A 15515-nucleotide genomic window follows, 5' to 3' on the forward strand; every position below is an offset into this window, starting at 1 on the left:
GGTGAAAAAGCTAATTGTGCCCTTGTAAACTCTTTTCGTTTAGAGGAAAACGTATTTATTCGCATGAAAATGTTTGCATGCGAAATACTGAAAACCTTTCCTGCAGATACAAAATTGTAGAGTTCAAAATGTATACACCTTTAATGCTCTTCTAAAAGCTGTTCCCTCCTTGGCTGATAGCTTTTACCTTGCCATGTGTCATTAACGTTTACTGCTATTTCAAGTTCTTGGATAACAGATTGAGGTGACTATGTGCTGTTTTAGATGGCATTAGCCAAACAAATTGTTAGGACTCTTGCAGTCATTTGCTCTTTGTCTCTCAGGTAACATGAAACTCCTGTGATGCAAAGGATTTTGCATTTATTCTTTTTGTTTCTAAAGTAGTGGGGAGTTCCTATTTTATGAAAACTTTTTAAAACACTAATTAAAAAAAAATTACCCTCAAGTAGGTTAAAATTTCAATCTTCACCTCTATGGTGAATAATGCTGTTTCTTTTGAAGGGCTTTTTATTAAAGTCTTATCTTTGATTAATTTTGTGGCACACTTGAAAATAGGAAACTATTGGGTTAGTATAATTTTGCTTACTAGAGAAATACGTTTTGAAAAAATTGCAAGCATGAAGTGCCCCTCTCCTGTTTTGGTGTGTCTGCAGTGGGAAATGACTGTTAATTCAGTGGATGGTGTATTCTTTTACTGATGACACACACATTGTGTCATCAGGCCAGCTCTGTGTACTCTGTCCATACTCATTCCTACCTTGAAATCACTTGTATTGAGAATAGCTCAGAGATACTTCAGCCATGGTTGTCAATTTAAATCAAGATGCTTTGGCTTTCCAAAGTGCTGTCCTCAGAATTTTTTGAGGTCTGGATGATTTCTTTGTGCTATCCAATTATGTTTTTCAGCCTTTTTTATTTCCAGAAATCTTTTTAATATATGGTTTTAAAAATTCATGTGTAGTATTTTTTTACTGTTTTGTTCTCTGAATCTTTGAGTATCTGTCTTTTTTGCTTGTTCTTTCTCACTGCTGCATTTCAACCAGGTAAAATATGAGTTTTATTCCAATATGCTCATAAGTGTAAATTTGTACTTTGTTTTTGTCATTTGTTAAGATGGGATGAAATTGGGAATGTTGCACCAAAAAATAAATGTTCCTTTCCCACAGCAAATGAACTTTTGACATTCAAGGGAACTTCAAAGCTGTTAAGCTAACAGCAACATAAATTATTTCTGTGATCGTGAGTGCTTTCTGACCTGAAATCAAAATGGGTGTTTATTCATTAGATGGTTAATGTGTTGTTTAATCCCAGAAATAAAATTTCTTCTTCAAAAAAAAACCAAAATATCAAACCCAAAAAAGCAAACAAAAACCCCCAAACAACCAACCAAACAGAACTAAAACACTGTATTTGAGTCTTTTGCCCTGTCAACTTGATAAATGCCCTCTTTCCTTTTCTGGTGTCATTATTCTGGGACCGAAAAGTACTGTCTTATATGAAATAGAAGGGCATTGAGGACCAGAAATTCTCTTGGTGAAGAGTGACTTGTGGGTGCCCTGCCAGTCCCTGCTAGGAATGTTTGCTGTTGTGTCAATTTAGGGCACAGTATCAGTCTCTGTGAGTATGTATGCATCTGAGTGACTGAGCTTCCCTCAGGGTTAGGAGTGGGAACAGGAAAGAATTTGGTCTCCACCATTTTCTCATGTCAGGAAGTCTGGGGCTGGAGTGTCTCTCTGGTGTATTAAACCACCTTTAAAGCCATCATCTCTGGAACATTGTAAATTCTGGCTTAGTCTTGGCTGTGTTGATCACTGGATGAATACTTAAAATGTGACACATTTGCTAGGGTTTAATGCATCTTTTTTTTTTTTTTTTTTTTTAATGTAGAACAGGATTGCTCGTTTCCCTGTTTTAATGTGGTACTTCAGGGAATAGCTGTAGAAAGCATTCTGCTACTAAGTCATAGCACCTGGTGTACTGGGGTGCCTTGGGAAGAGCATTGCCAGCAGGTCGAAGGACATGATTCTGCCCCTCTACCCAGCCCTAGTGAGGCCACATCTGGAGTGCTGTGCTCACTTCTGGGCTCCTCAGTACCAGAAGAGACATGGAGCTCCTGGAGCAGGCCCAGCAGAGGGTGACATAGAGGATAAGGGGACTGGAGCATCTCTCTTATGAAGAAGGCAGCTGTACCTTGTTCAGCCTTCAGAAGAGACTACTGAGAGGGGACCTCATCAATGTCTGGAAGTATCTGAAGGGAGGGTGTTGAAAGGATGGGTCCAGGCTCTTCTCAGTAGTGTCAGGCAATAGACGTGAGAGGCAACAGGCAGAAACTGATGCACAGGAAGTTCCACTTGAGCATGAAGAAGAATTTCTTTACTGTGCAGGTTATTGTGCACTGGAACAGGTTGCCCAGAGAGGCTGTGGAGTCTCCCTCACGGGAGATATTTCAGAACCATCTGGATGCAGTCCTGTGCAATGTGCTCTGGAATGACCCTGCCTGTGCAGATGAGTTGGACCAGATGACCCACTGTGGTCCCTTCCCAACCTTACCCATTCTGTGATTCTGTGTTACAGTAAAGTCACTTCACATGTTAATTTTCTTGATAGGCATGGCAAAGTTTTCAGAGCAGGCATCTACTTGAAAAAGGTGAACTTAGTTCTAGGCTCACAGCAGTGGCAGCAGCAGATCTATTTGTTACCTGAGCGGGTGCAGTTCAGGATGCTGTGATGTGTCTGCTGCTGCCAGTGCTGTCCCAGTGAAGTTCGCCACTGGTTCACTTCTCTGTAAAATTGCTGTCAGTTGAGATGGTAGTTTTTGTAATGCAAGAGCTGTGTGGAGACCACCAAACTTGATCAGAACTCAAGTCAGCTTCATTCTCAGCTAGCCTGAAGCTATTGATGTATTTCAGCTTTTATTATTGCCTGGCAGGCACACATGGTGGGCAGTCCTTTGAATCTTGGCTGTACTGTACTGTTTATTCTTCTGTTTTGGAAGCTGGATAAGGCCTTGATTATGTGTGGGCATGCTTCACCCTTCACTTCAGTACCTCTCAGTAGGGTGCCTGTTGAGATACTAGTTTTAGCCAATTCATAGTAGATTTGTTTCCAAGGTGTGTGTCTCTGTGTATGCCATTGTTGAGACACATCAACGTTTCCCTTCTGGTGGCTGAAAGAGAGCACACAGTGGGCACTGTGGTTGGTATGACTCTATGCTCTTGGACTAGTTTTTGTCATGTTTCTGAATATTGGTAACATTGTCGGTGTCTTCTTTCTTGCCTAAAGCATGCTGCTAGAACAGATTTCGGAAAGCTCTTCGTTTCTGTGAGTATAGTTTTTGAATCACAGGAAGACAAGTGGATAATGTTAATAGATGGCAACTCTTTGAAGTACATTAGAATCAACTTCATAGAGAAAAAAAAAAATCCCTTCCCTGAGCTGCAGATAAACAACAATGCTTTCAAGCTTTCAAGAGGATCAAGGTGAAACTCAGTGAACAGCAAGCGCAGAGAAGATGATTCTGCTTGGTGGCGATTGGCAAAAATACATTCTTTCCTTTTTGTGCTCCTGCAACAAAGCAAAATAACAAAGTACTCTGAGATCGTTCAGTGAAAGGAATATAAAAAGCTTTTTATGATAAATGCCCTGATCTTAATAGATGTGGGTAGAATGAATATATTTTAAATGGGATGGAAATACCTCCTTGGAATTCTGAAATATCTTCAAAACTAGCTGAAAAGAACTGAATTCATCCAATCATGTGGGTGCATTTAACAGCATTTATTTGCTTATGTAGAGTTGTAGGAGGCTGACATCTTCCGTCTGAGGTGTGTGTCACTCCCACTTTAGTTGGCTTTAGCTGGGAGAGAGAGAATGGAGCAGTCTCATTTCTCATTTTCTTGTTAAAGTCTTCAGGAAAAAGGGAAAATAGTTCTAAGCCATGGACCTGAACTACATTTCAAAAGGTAAATATGCCCCCCTTTGCCTAAAGAAAAGACTGTCTCAGGAAGATAAGTTGGAGAACAAGTAGCAGGTGACTGTAGGATTGTTCCTGCTGAGGTCCCCTTTTGGTTTTTCCAAGAGTCAGTCTTGGAAGACAGAGGAGAAAATGAAACAAATTTTTTCAGAGGAGGAAGGTGATTTTTGAAAGCAAGAATGTATTCACATGGCTTTGAAATTATTGGTGTGGATAAAGGCTGAAATTCAGTGGGCAGGGTTGTGTATTAAGATGTCTTATGGGTTGCAATGTCATTAATGGTAAAGACGTGAGAAATTGAAAGCTGCCTATCCAAAATTAAAATGAGTACAATGAAGAAAAATACATAGTTTTTTAAAAACTATGATCTTAAACATATTTGTTGATACGTAAGGACTACTGGGAGAACTCAAAACAACTCTGCAGGTCACCTTTAACAAAAAGCTCATTGTATAGATAATAATATAGGTTATTAAAAAAGTAACACACCACCAGCATGTCCCATATACAATACAAAAGTGAGAACAAACTCCAAATTGAGAGGTTGTGGGTTTGCATGGGGGAGGGAGATTTAAATGTGTTCTTCAGGAAAGAATCAGTGTAAAGAACTGAGAAAAAATAAGATGGCAGCAGCCAGGATTTACAGAGCTTTTCAGTGCTTTGTTGGGTTATCTTGTGTAAGTGCTTTAGCCAGAGACTCTTTTCAGTAGCTGCATGGGGCCAGCTTGGAACAGAAACGTGCGTGAATCTAAATGTAATTTCCCTGTTGTGCACATTCTGGCTGTGACAGCTCCAGTTATGAATGTAAAATAGCAGGAAAAAAAGTTCAGAAGATGACCAGGCCTGAAATATTAATAAGAATTGACTTACCATGAGATCCCTTGAGACTGGCAAAGGTGCTGCCCGAATTTTAAGTTTGTCTGCTTCCATGCTTCATTTTGGTGTGCCTTGGAAAAGAATAAATAAATACGTTGTTTTTATCTGTGCATCTGAGTGGTTTGGCATAACAGAAGTAACAAACATTTTCTTCCATGTAAGATGCAAAGCAGACAAAGAGCGATGTTAATCCTCCACTCCGGTTTGTGGTCAGCGCTGGCGCACAGACTGAATCGGCATCAGTGGCTTTGATCTGTAGACAAGAAGTACTGTACAGGGAACGATCGTATCTTTTCCCTTTCAGACAGTGCTGTTTTCTGGGGGGCAATAATCTGCAGTTTTCCCAAATTTCCAATGTTCAGAAGGCATTTGTCTTTCCTCTGGGTAGGACTGGTGCAGAATAAGGGATTTCCTCCCCCCACATCAATACATTGCTCACAGAAAGGACACCTCATCATGGCATGGGACAGCTTGTCTCAGACTGTGTAGGCAAGGAAAGGGCTTTTCTCTCTTCTGCATGCAACTTGCGCAGCAAAGAGAAGTTGCAAAGTTTGCAACTTTTCCTGCGTCTTCAACGTCAGATTTTCCCGGGTCTGTACTCTCTCTCTTTTTTTTTTTCTCCAGCCTCCTTCCATCTCTTGTTACCATGGAGAATGAAATGCCTGTTCCATTCAAGTTGTCGGCTGAATAGGTTTTGAGGTTGATGGATGGTGAGAATCTCTTACCCCTCCTTCTCCAAACGCCGCCCCTGCCTGGTTCTTGACATTTCACTTGCCAGAGACTGGCAGTCAGTGAGTGGGAGCTGAAAAGAAGGCTGGCAGTGTCCTGCTGAGATGCTCTTTCAGTTTGTGGATGAAATCAGCAGCCGTGAGAAGGTCTTAAGGACTTCGGTGCAGAGCCTTGTCCTCAGGCTGACTGAGGCATGAATGCTCACTTGAGTGCATGTTCTTGCTTCCCCAGAACACCCAGGGAAAAAAGGATTCATGTGAAATTTGTTGCTGCTTATGACTGTTTCAAGGGGTGATGTAACCTCTGCAATGTAAAGGGAAAGGTAAGGAATGAATGAACACAATAAATGCTCTGGCATAATCTGTTCCTCTCATATATACCTCTTTATCCAAGTCCACATCACACCAGAAGTGTGTGAAAGCATTTCTTTGCTGCAGTCTGACTTGCGTGGTTTCCTGGCTGCGATGCTGAAGTTAGCAGGAGACTCTGTGTTTAGTGGGATTCCAGCAGTCCCTGTATGCACTGACTGCCTATGTGTGGCATCGGTAGTGCATTGTCAAAACAGATTTCTGAATAAGGTACCTTTTAATAACAAATACATGGAATTGTGCATATTGGCAGGCCCAGGGTTGAAATATGATTTTGTTGATGTGCATGAAATGGAGCTGCAAAGCAGAAAAATTTAAATGATAGCTCTGTAAAATTATACAGAAAATATTTCTTTGTTGTTATTTATTACTTTTCATGCAAGATAACTGTAGTTTTTAGAGGATATCAGGAAAATCTTCAGCCTATACTGAAAGGCTTAAGCCTGTCCTGTTTAAAGGAGGGGTTGTTTTGACTGATGATCACATAATGGTGGTTTGTGAGAAGTGAATACCTGGCATTGTTTAATAGATGTGTGGATTTTGCATCTGGAAGTAAAAGATGATGTTATGACTTTAAAATTAAGTTCTAGCACTGTTTCCAAGTAGAAGCATTCCACAAACATATCATTGTTGAGAGAAGAGAAAATATTTTTGTGAGTTCTCTGCTAAAACACACTGTGTCAGGACTGTACCAGCATAGGAATTAATAGTAGTGCTATACCTTAGTGGATGGTATTTCAATGTTTTTGAGATCATATATGAAAATTTGTCCTGGGTGATTTTGAACAATTGTGCTTGATAAGTGACTGTGAACTTTCTTTCAATACATCTTTTCAGCACCTTGCACTGATAAATATTTCCACACCTTCTGTGTATTCCTGAACTTGCTAACCAATACATCTTTCCACAATACCACCAACAGCTTTTGCATCTGTCTTAGCTCCTCAAGAGTTCACTTTACATTTGATGCTTTATGTCCTGTTTGTTGTTGGATTGTTGTCTCCCTGCTGGAATTTTCCTACTGTGCAAATGCTTTTCCTGTTGTGCAAGCCACTTACAAAATGCTAGCATGTTAGCTGGTGTGTTAGAAGGGAATTTTTAATTCCTGCATCAGAAAGGCGTGTGTATGTCAGTACATACAAAATAAATATAAGTATATGAATATATTATCCAATTCCTTAAGTAGTTTATTGTAGAGATAGTAGTATTTTTGTTCCCAGAGCCTGGGATTTCCTAGAGGGATGTGCACACAGAGGATTTGATTGCCTGTGACTTTCAGTCATGTAAGATAATACATGATAATATGCAGGGCTTTGATTTCCTGGTTTGAACCTGGTTGGCTGGGGTACTGCAGAAAAAAATAGATTTTCAAAAATACACCACTAGAGCAGCTTCTTTCTACTATAAATACATCACACATGTCAGGTGGAGTTGAGAGAAAGTGTTACAGAGAGGAAAAAAGGGGGGAGTCCATTGGGACAGAGAATGATATTGTAGTTTGGGATTAGCTTCCTGATAGGAACTCAGCTTCGTGTAAGGGATGGGGAAAGAGTGAGCATCTATTTTAACATGCTGATTTTGAGTGAGCAGCATCAGCATCAAAGTTACATGGGTATTTCCATTTATTGTGTTAACCTGCTGGAGTTTTTTGATTCAGTATTATCTTCTTTATGAAAAAAATATACTCCTAGCATCTCACAGGTTTGCTTGAGATAAAATCCCGAATCTTTCTCTCACATTCTGTGAGGATTGTTATGCTAATAATTTTAGAGATTGTCAAAAATTTTTCTGAGTATTACTGACAGGATTCAATCTCTGAAAAAAGATCGTCCAGTTTTCAATATGGATGTATTTAAATCACTTTGTCTTCTGAAATTCTGCCTCTTCCCATCACCAAGATCAACCTTTACTTGATTGGGGTCTTTTGATTTTTATGTTTTCCCTGAGGAGAATTTGACTGACTTAATAAACTTGTAATTAGGCCATATCTCTGCTTCATTCCATCTGGTCTTTGGTTAAATTATTCTTGGAGAAATTCTCATGTCCCACTCTTTTTAGATTCAGAGTTGTTTGATTCCTTTTTCCCCTCCTCCTTTCGTATCTGAATGGTAGCCAGAGCTTGTAATTTTTTTTATCTTGCCCTTGCTATTTGGATTTGGGCAGCTGGAGAACAATCCATCTCTAAACCTCCTTCTTCTTGCTAGATGTTTTATTTCACCTTTTCCTTAGTGATCAGTGCCTGGGTTTCTGTCCAGAGTTTTCCCGGGCATTGCAGCATGGAACTGACCTCATTTGCTTCAGCTCCACTCCTGGCCCTGCTGCCTAGTGCCCCAGACAGTGAGGATAGGCAAAGCTTTGTTCAGAACAGCTGGGGAAAAAAAACTTGAGCAAGCAGCAGATTGAAGCTGTCCATCCATGGGCTTACAAAGACAGGTCTTTGGTGATTTGTACTTTGCAAGTTACCTTTGTAACCTTAAAGTCTGGAAAATTAATTTTAGTTTAGCTTTTGCCAAGGCTTCCTGCTTGTCCTGATTGAGTGAATTTTGAAGCCCTTTATTACAGGCTGGTACATATGCAAAGAATGAGCATCGTGCTCTCCAGTAACTCATTCTCTTATCTCAAGTGTCATTTACTGGAATCTCCTTACCTTTTGCCTCCTGTAAAATGTAAACTGAATTACAGACATATAATTAAATCGGCATATTAAGTGTGTGAGGAATGAGAGGCAGTGGGAATTTTGATGGCCATATCCACAGTAAGAACATTAAAATCTAAATCATCAGGTATCTAAACTATTTTCTAGTTTATTGAGAGCACTGATTGTATAAGAACGATTTCCAGCTGGATTAATTGTGTTTCTGTGCTAGGTCAGCACAACAGGCTATCATTTCTCCTCACCTGGCAGAGCGGCTGCTTCATAAACCATGTGGCTGCTAGCTAAAAGACTCAGATGTGCAGTATTAGTGCTCATCAAGGAAGGGGACACTTGAATAATTATTAAATAGTTGTGAGATTTTGACTGGGGAAAAAGTGACAGTTTCAGGTAGTGATGCATTTGCTTTTTCCTGTAATGCATCTCCAAGTCACTATGTTGCATTTGGCATACCTGATATTAAAACTACCTTGGTCAGTGTCTGAGACTGATTTTCTGCTTCATTTTTTGTGCATAAGCGTCAGGCACATAGTGTTGGTGCTGGCATTATCTAAAGATATCTAGGAGCGTTTGCTTCTCTGAGATGAGGCTTTTAAATTTATTTTGTTTACTTTGTATTATGCATAGCAATTCAAGTTCCTGTTGTCTTGCCATAATCCAAATTTGGAACACAAAATTAAAATGAAAAACTGTAAAACAAAATAAAGCACAGAAGGCATGACAAGAAGTGGGATTGATCTCTTTAATGTAAATATTATTTTCTCTAACCTTGGATTTCTGAATAAGTGTTGATGTCAGTTTTCTGTGAAGACCAGGAAGAGCAAACTGTTGTGAGATGGAGTCAAATTTGGGTGCAACATGAGAGATGCCCCTTGTATTTGAGTGGATTTGTGTAGTGTGTGTCTCACAGCCAGCTACTGGCTCTTCCAGATTTGTCCCTGTGAAATCTTCTCCTTTACTCTTGTTCCAGAGCTGTAGCACTTGACTCCAGTACATCTCTCTCCAGCCAGTCTGGTTATCTTTTGTTGGCTCTGCAGTGCTCTTCCCTGGCTGTGATACTGGATTGTTTTTCTATCAGTAGAGCAAAAGAATAGGAAATAGGCAGGGGAAGCGATATCTGAAACTGGTATTGGCTGCTGTTTTAAATGAAAGTTAACATTTTTCATAGCAGTGAGATACTGTAGGAGAAACAGGAGGGCACACTAGGGAGAGGTCTTGAAAACACTGCTTGTATTTCAGTCTTGTTCAGGGTTTTGACTCCTAGAACACATTCAAAGTTAGTTGCCAGTTGAGAGTTTAGAAGTCTATATGGAAATAACCAGTGTTTCAGTTGCATAGTGATTCTTGAGATACAGGACAAGACATGCACATGAAAAATTACTGTCTAATGGACTAGGACATTCTTTAGCCAGCCTTTTTATCTCCTGCTTTGCCCTTTAGTCTGTATAATAAAGATACTGTTTTGTGAAAGGTGATCTCAGACTGTGCTTCTCTTGGAAATCTCAGTGTTGCTCTCATCTGCCAGAGTTAAAACATTCCTGTCTTCAGCTCCTACAATCAGGGAGCTGTAGAGTGCATTCGATCAGCTCATAAGTCTGACTGATTGATAATAGATTTTGGTGGATTATCTATTTGGATCAGTGCACTATGAATAGCCAGGGATGTGGGTCCACCTCTTTTGCTGGCAGCCACTGACATTGCTTTATGCTCCCTGCAAAGCTGAACCCTGAAGCTCTTAATCCTCCACTTTTGGATAACCAACTGAGCACAGCCTAGCCCTAACCCAGTATTACATTGCAGCCGAGTACAGATAAGCTGCAGTATATAAGCAGTATCTCAGTGTAGTACAATAGCTGTGCACACTGAGTGGTGATGTGAGTTTTCAGACTCAGCTGGACTGAGTGTCATCTGCAGGAGTAAGGTCAACCCTGGGCTGAGCGGGCGCGGCCATAGGTGGAAGCGACTTCTCTTCCATCCTCCTCTGTCTTCTCTCATTATTTGTTCTCTCTTAGGCTTTGCCCCATAGGACTGACTACCTCTTCCTATTTAGTGGAATCTCAAACTTGAGTTTCATCTGTGTTTTGCAACCCCACAGATCAGGCATTGCTTGAGGTTAATCACAAACACTAAACCCATGCTCCCCTATGACATCCTGTGATGCCTCTGTTCCTGTGCAACACTGAGCAGCAGAAGCTGCCTGTACACAAACCAGATGTTAGTGACCTCAGCCAGAAGACATTAACTGGATTGGCAGGGGTGCTGGCCCCGGGTTCAGATGAGAACCAACAAGATGCCATCAGGAGTTGCCCTCGTGCCCTCACTTGGAAATTGTTGTTTGGACACTCTGCTTTGGCAGTTGATCTTCACAGATGGTTTGGATCTTTTATTACCTTCACCCAAACATGGGGTTTTTTTGACTTATGGTGTATAAATGTATTTATACAGTAAAGGAGATTGCTTCTAGTCCCATCTTCCGATTTCCATATTTTATCTGATAGTTGCTTCAGTTTAAAGAACGTGGGTTTGTTACTCTGGATCATGGATATAAATAGATGCCAGAAGCATGAGGCCTTATCAGCTGTGAGCAGCTGTACTTGCCTTTTCATTTTAAATCTAGACACTAAAGTACAGATAAACAACAGAATGTGTTTTTCTGGAAGGTAAAACTTCAAAATTTGTTGGAATTTGTTGAAGGTTGTTGCCTCTCTGTTTAAAGTAAACTAGCATTACCATTTTTGGGGAAGGCTCTGACCTCCTTGTTCGAGCTCAGAGTTGCAGTTCAGGGTGGTGAGTATTAACATCTGTAGTGCTTTGGTTTTGAAATGCCATCTATGTATGGACAGTCATGCTTAACCTGGTATATTGCTTGCATATATTGGACAGCTTAGAGAGTTAAGTCTGATTTCCTTCAGGGTATCATCTTTATATACTCTTTGCAGAAGAGTATATTCTCTTGGGGAATGCCTGAGGATGCTGGCAAGTGAAGAGGAATATACACAGGCAAAGCTTTAGAGGACAGGATTTTCAACATATTGTGTGGGGGATGTAGCAAATAACCTTTGTTAGCTTGATAAGTTAATTTTCAGTATTTTTTTCAGAATTACTTTGTAGACACAGAAATTTGCTTTCCTTCCATTTAATTTTTGCAGCTAATGTTTTATTATTCAGGTAACAAGTTATCCATACTGAAATCCCAGGCTCAGATCTGGAAGCAGTACATAGGTTTTTGTGTGGCTCAGACCCTGACCTAGTTCACCTGCTGAGCCCTCGCCAGCTTTGCTCAGTGTTAGAGCTGATGTCTCTGTTTTGTGCTTCTGAAACATGGGATGCTGGGAAGCTGGTTTTGAAAGTTCTGGAGGAGCATTCAGGAGCCAGCTGGGGTTGACAACTCTCAGGTTTAAACTAAAGCCCTGGCTCTGCAAAACTCTAAAGCCACGGAGCTGATGATAGCAGTTTCAGGAGGGATAACTGGCGAATGAGTACCATGTATGTACTGTGATCCCTTCTGAGACATTTCTGGTGCGGTTTCTTATGCAGCTGCCTTTGTACTTCAGCTGACTCTTCCCAGAACCTGGAGTCCTGCAAAACATGGTGCAAGGGCACAGGGCTTTGGCCTCTGTACAAAAGGGTTTGTGTGTTCAGGTTTTCCTGTTATCTGGCTATTCCCATCCCCCACTGTTCTCGGACAGTGGAAAGCCCAGTTAGTATGTTAGTGCTGGATTGAGGGCTGTATAAAGTAGTGTCTGACGAAGGTAAGAATAAAGTGCTTACCTATAATTTAATCTTTACACTCTTGATTGTGTTACTTTTGAAATGTCATAAAGTACAAGTAATCAAGCTGAGTAGTGACTCTTCAGGTTTTCAAGGCTGTATACTTTCAGAAATTACTCCTTTTCCCTGTTGGTATTGGCACTGAGTTATAAAAGTGTTAGAATCTGTGCTGGATATCTAGCCTATGCACTGTGTAATAGTACTACAGTGAAGTACATCAGCATTTACATATACATACATACTTTCAGATGAAAACACTGAGATACAGATTGAAAATGAAGAGGTTTTTTGTCTGACTTTTGGGCAGAATCTTCAGAGTAGGAAAGGATATAATGTCCTCATGTATGGGATAGCTATTAGTATATTAGGTCTAAGGGGTTTTCTTTTCAGCTTTTCTGTTTTGTCCAGTATGCTCTTCAAAGATCTAATTTTTGTGGCACAATTATTCAAGGAGTACCTGAGTATGATGATATGCAGGGGATATGAAGATGAAGCAGTAATCTTCTCCAGAGTGCACCTGTAGTTATTTTTGGCACTAGCTTGCTGTACTTTCAAAAGCAGAATCATTCATTTTCCTTCAAGTGATTTTATCTTCCAGAGCTCAGTGGGATGATTCTGCACAAGATACGGAGCTGTCACAAGTTCCGTCCTATGGGTTGCTTTGATGTTAGGAGCTGGAGCAAACTTGACTGTTTCAGAACAACAGATTTATTTTCTCATCATCACCTTCTGGGAACAGTGGTAATAAGAGATTATGACTTGTCTCCCAAGTATTCCCTCAAACATGCATCCCTGCCAGCTCTTTCTCAGCTATTCTGCAGGGCTCTCTCTGGCACCAGAAAGCACACATCTTCCAGCCCTTTGGCAAGTGCTCATTTCGTGTTTCTGTGTGCCTCTCCAGTTAATAAAGTTGTTTTGAATGGGGAAATTTAGAAAGGAGGAGTGGCCACACTTTCTGGGTTTGATTTCTTTGTGTTTAATGTGACTACCTGTTTGTGGGCTGGGGCTGGCCACTGAAACGTGCTCCTTGTAACAGCGGAGTGTTGCATCACCTCGGACAGGTATTGCAGAGCTCACTGCAGTTCAGCTGATGCAGTTTTACACAGGATGGGGGGTTCTACGTTAAATTGCAAAGTTTTGTGTTAAACCTGATGTTACTTTTCAGCAGAGAAAGACTCTGTAATCTTTTTGTTACCGTGCCCCAGGGGAGTTGCAGGGACACTAACATCTGTGCTTGCTGTATCAGGCTGACAGCTGTTTCACGAGTCAATTGGTCCTTTTATCCTGTGTCTCTGAATAGCACAAGGAGTGAGGGCCCTGCACCTTCCTGCAGGAGGCTTTACAGGATGGTGGTAGGTACTGGCATTGCAACAGGCTGAACCATGGGGCTCCATCACTTCTCTTTCACTTTTGAATACTTCTGAGATCCAGAGCACTCCAGAAAAGTTAGGAGGCATGTTGGTTGTGAGGGGAAGTCAATAGTCAGAAAAACCCTGAGCTTGGTAGGTGAGCAAAGATGACTGAAAAGATTGAATCACGGCTTTAGTGACTTAATATGGGATAGATAATCTGCTTCAGAGAGTATCTTGGAGATCCCCCAGCCTCAGCCTTTCTACAGAATTACCATGTTGAGAGTAAGGGAGTATGATTTCCCTTGACTCTCTCTTTGTTTCTGTGCTACTTCCTTTTTGCTTATAATTAAAGAAATAACATAAAAACCCTTTACAATTTCCATAATTAAGAACCCCCCCCCCCCCAACAACAACAACAAAACCCCCAAAAAACATAAAGGGGAAGTGTATAGGAGCCTCTTTCATCACCTTTTGTCACCAGACTTGATTTGACATCTGAGACTACAGAGAAACTTTGGCAAGTGCAATGATTTCCCGTGTGGGGGTAATAAGAGAGAAAAAAGCTGTCAGTTGAAAACAGCAGGAGCTGCATTAGCAAATATAAATTAAACAGATGGCTAAGATACTGCAGCTGTCACATAGAAGCTTCAGGAAGATTTTTAGCTTAGAGCTGCAGGAGGCTATTTTAAAAGGAGAGATGAAAACAACAACAAAGCAAACTTTAGCATGACGAAAGAGACAATAGAACCATTCAGATTATTATATGAAATTTATCTAGGATTGTGGTGTTGGTTTGGGGTTTTTTTTAAATTGATGTTTTCAAATCTTAGGATTCTAAAATTAAGTTAGGATCAGCTATTATTAGATCATGTTCAGATTTTGGTATCATGGGTTTGCTTGTTTAAAAATACTCTTCTGTACGAGACACTGGCTCTGATGTACTCTGGAAAGTAGGGAGAAGTGTAACACACATCATGCAGTTTTGATCGACAACTGTTTGTTTTACAGCTATTTCAAGAAAAACTTCTTATGAAAGAATTTATAAATAAAACGTTTCAGAAAAGCAGTGTAGAAAGTGTTAACATTTTGGTGGAGGAAGCCACCTGCATTTTAGTGTCTTGCTTGTTCAATCTTAAGATAACTTTTTTCAGACTCATTTTCAGCTGAGAAGTGACCATTCCTTTGTGAAAGAAGTGCTAGAACAGCACCCAAGTTTGTTTATTATGTTAAAGTACAGACATATGCTAAATTGAGGACAAGTTGGAAATTCTGTGCTGTTTCTCGGAGGCCAAAAGGCAATTAATTTTCTAAATGTTGTGTCTTAAAGTATTTTCCATCAGTTGGGACTGATGGTTTGTCATAGACTATTTGTGCATAAGCAGAGATTGTTATACTGCCTTTATAGCTAGGTGGTGATGTGAATTATGAAGTAAGTTCAGCTGCATTTGAAGCCTGTGTTTTACGTTCAAAGAAGTAGTGTGCACAAATGGATTCCTAGGCAGGCTGATTGATTGTCCAGAGTTCTGCTTTTTGTGTTTGCTTTTTCACTGCAAAAATCTCAAGTATTTGTGGTTGACTTTTTAAATCATATTTAATATGCAAGAACTTCTGAATTTTGATTGTATTTCAGCCCTTGGTACAAAATTAGTATGTCTTCAGTTCTGCATGTTCTCCAACTTGTGTATTTCTTTACAATAAATATCTTTAGGTACTGTTATATCTAATTCTAAACTTCTTCTATATGGATTATTTGAGAGCTACCAAATCTACATATCAAAAAATAAAATCTTTTT

At 40.2% G+C, this 15515-nt stretch overlaps 1 protein-coding gene across 2 annotated transcripts in view; it reads left to right on the top strand.

The window, feature by feature from the left end:
- Positions 1-15515, top strand: part of NDST2 (N-deacetylase and N-sulfotransferase 2) — a 135317-nt gene that overhangs the window by 37475 nt on the left and 82327 nt on the right. The window contains exon 3 of one of the 2 annotated variants that reach the window (XM_082286647.1): positions 5474-5900. The exons of the other annotated variant lie outside the window; for it this stretch is intronic. The gene's annotated coding sequence lies outside the window, so the exon portion shown is untranslated. The remainder of the gene's footprint in view (positions 1-5473; positions 5901-15515) is intronic. 2 annotated transcript variants of the gene reach the window in all.

The sequence above is a fragment of the Coloeus monedula genome (assembly GCF_965178545.1).
Source record: "Coloeus monedula genome assembly, chromosome: 8".
NCBI classification, from domain to species: Eukaryota; Metazoa; Chordata; class Aves; order Passeriformes; family Corvidae; genus Coloeus; species Coloeus monedula.